Raw genomic sequence first — 3,459 nt, 5'->3', positions numbered from 1 at the left:
TCCGAGTCACCGAAATGTTTGAATGTGATACTTATTGTGTAGAATATGTAATTATGAATGTGTGAAAATTTCAAGCTTCAATTTGGTTGATTTCATGTGAATTTAGTCAATAGGACTTATGTGAGAAATTCTAAAATGTGATAGGTCAATGTGTGAGGACCTATAGTGCATGTGGACAAGGGGGGGACTTGCATGTCAAATTTCCCCCCCTAAGAGTAGTGGCCGGCCATGACAAGGAAGGATGGGTAAAACATGTCATGAAACATGTTTTGTTAGTGGAAGAATAAAATAAGGAGTATGGGTAATAAAGAAATGGAAAACAAAAGAAAAAAAAATGTGTGTGTAGTGTTTGTCCCCCATTGCCGTGAGCTAAAGAAGAGAAAGGGGGGAATTTTGTTCATCCTTTTCTCATCTTCATGCTTGCCAAAACTAGAAAGAAAAACAAAGAAAAATTTTCTCATCCTTTGGTTCATCCTTGGCCAAAATTTAAGGAGGAAAGAAGAAGAAAGGTGAAGAGATTCGGCCATGCATGTAGCTAGGCTAAGGTATGTTTGATGATGTTCCATGAGAGGCATGCATGTTTTAGTTGTTAGCTTGAGTTCTACCTAACCCATGGTCTAAATCTTGCTATGTGATGGAAATGGCACTTGACCATGGATGAATCATTCTTGGTTGATGTTGATGTTGTGGTGATGAGGCATGAGGATGAGTTAAGATTCAGCCTAGGTGGAGGTTGTGTTAATGCCATTGCATGCAAAATATGAAGCTTGTTAATATGCATGTGATGATGGCTTGATGATTCTTGAACCTCCTTTTTAGCATTTTTGTGTGAGCACATATGTGCATTGGTTGCTAAATGGAGAAGAATCGGCTAGCAAGATGTGTACTAAGGCCGAATGTAACTTTGCATGTTAATGAGCAATGCATGTGTTAAATTGATGAAAAGGGGGAGGATGCTTTACTAGTGTGTATATGTGTGTATTAAGTGTTGAAATCGACCCCAAAAAGGACATGCATATTCGGCCAAGGGGAAAGAAATTAGCTAATATGTTGTGTTGATGCATGATTTTGCATGTATGAGACTTTAATGTCTAATGTATAAATATGGGCTAAGTGCCTTGTGTTCATCTTTTGATGCCTAAATGATGAAATCAATTTATTTGTTTGATTAAGCTCAAGAGCAAAGGGGAAATAAAACCGATAAAGGGAAGGAAAAGTGGTTGAATAGCTAGCGGAATCGTTCGACAACACCCGAGGTAAGTTCTTGAGTAAGAGAGCTTAAATTTCGATGTGATTAAATCATGCTCTATGTGTGGCTATTGAGCCGAATGTGCAAGGACATACGTGCCTTGTGTTTGAGTTTCGTAAACGAAATGAAATATGAATGTGCATGAATTATTGTTAGATGTGCATGATTAATTGAATGCTGTCCGGGCTAAGTCCCGAAGGCTTTGTGCTAAGTGAACATATCCGGATTAAGATCCGAAGGCCTTTGTGCGAGATACTGAATCCGGGTTAGTCCGAAGCATTCGTGCGAGTTGTTAATCGGGTTAGTCCGAAGGCATTCGTGCGAGTTGTTAATCCGGGTTATGTCCCGAAGGCATTGTGTGAGTTACTAAAACCGGGCTATGTCCGAAGGCATTTGAACGAGGAGCTATATCCGGTTAAATCCCGAAGGTACGTGATTTGGTAATGAATGAGCTTGCTGTAAAATTCCAGCGAATACTCGAAAAACATCCCAATATGGGGATATGTTACGTATGTGTTGAATTTAATCGAGCCCTTCAAATAAATGTTCGCTCAGTTGATAAACGAGCTATCGGCCTTCGGCTAAGTTAGTTTATTGTGTATGTATAAGGGTTGTTATGTTGTGAAGCAGTTTAATCGTAATTGCGTATTATGAATATTCCGTTTAGCTAAATGTGTGATATTCTTTGTGCATGCTGGAATTCCTTGCTCAAACTTACTAAGCATAAATTGCTTACTCGTTACATTGCTCCTCTGTTTTATAGATTTTTGGTTCTCCAGCTATCGGACTCGGGATCTTGAAGTCGAAGTCCCCACACTATCAAAGGCTCTTTTGGGTACTATTTTGGTTGAATTTTGTTATGGCATGTATAGGACTACCCGTTGTTGTCTTTCGAGTACTTTATGAATGTATAAGTGTACAGCCATGCGAAAATGGCTTGTAGAAGTGGAGTATGGCATTAGACCATTCGTATTTATGAATGTATAGATGGTTTCATGATGTAACTATGTTGGAATGGAAGTGTTGAGCAAATGATCAGCCACTAGAATGGCTAAGTATGATCATATGTGGGCTTATGTATGACAAGGCCTAGTTGGTCCATGAAACCCCAATTAGGTAAGGTTCACTTTGAAAACAGAAGCTGATAGCAGCAGTGGTGTGGATTGGAAAAATCACAAGAATTCGTAGGAGTGGAATTAAATAGTGAATAAATTATGTAATCGAACCTTGATGAATCTACTTTCATATGAAGTAACGAAACAATTATAGGAACAGTACAGAAAGAGATATTCGGGTTCTTGTGGAACAGGGCCAGAACAGTTTCTGGATTCACTGTTCCGCCTTTGGAAATTCACTATAAATTGACCAGAGATAATTAGGGGTCATACCATATATGTATGGATTCCTCTCTGAGTCTAGTTTCCATAGAAACAAACGTCATCAGTATTGAAGCTCTGTGCAGAGAGATATCCCAGTCGTAATGGGAAAAGGTCAGTGTAGTCGACCCCTGTAACATGGGAGACTTTGACTAATAAACTGTACTAATTGGCCCGACCAAAAATTCTAGAAAACAATCCATAGGTGGGGACATGAGTCTAGTTTCAGGAAAAATCACAAAACTGATTTTTTAGTTGTGAAACTCAAGATATGATTTTTGAAGCGACTAGTACTCAGACTGGGCAGTGTCCGGAAAAATTTTTCAAAGTTTGTTAACATCTCGTGTCCGACTCCGGTGTCGGTCTCGGGTTCGGGGTGTTACATTTTATTGGTATCAGAGATACGGTTTAGTCGATTCTAGGACTACCGTAATGTTTTGGGTCTAGCTATACATGCCATTTTATGTGATTACTTGATAGTGTGGTGATTTCTGACAATCGTAAATGTGTTTATTTATAGTAATGGATCCCGATCGTGACCGAGAAGTAGCTGATGATCTTGAGAGTGTAGCGCCTGCTCCCGCACAAGGGACAGTGCCGGCGGACTCTCAACCTAATGCTAGTAATCAGAATGATGAAGCTAGACAAGCATTCTATAGTGTGATGAATGATTGGTTAACCAATACATTCGAACTAATATGGCTGTTCCACAACCTCCATTCCCGACAAATACTACCCCCGCACCTACAATACCACCGGTAACGGACCAAATAAGGTCAAATAAGCCCCCAGTTGACAGAATCCGAAAACATGGGGCTACTGAATTTAAGGCTA

Source organism: Gossypium hirsutum, chromosome A12, assembly GCF_007990345.1.
Source record: "Gossypium hirsutum isolate 1008001.06 chromosome A12, Gossypium_hirsutum_v2.1, whole genome shotgun sequence".
NCBI lineage: Eukaryota > Viridiplantae > Streptophyta > Magnoliopsida > Malvales > Malvaceae > Gossypium > Gossypium hirsutum.
The sequence above is the reverse complement of the archived record's forward strand: the minus strand, read 5'-3'. Positions refer to the sequence as shown.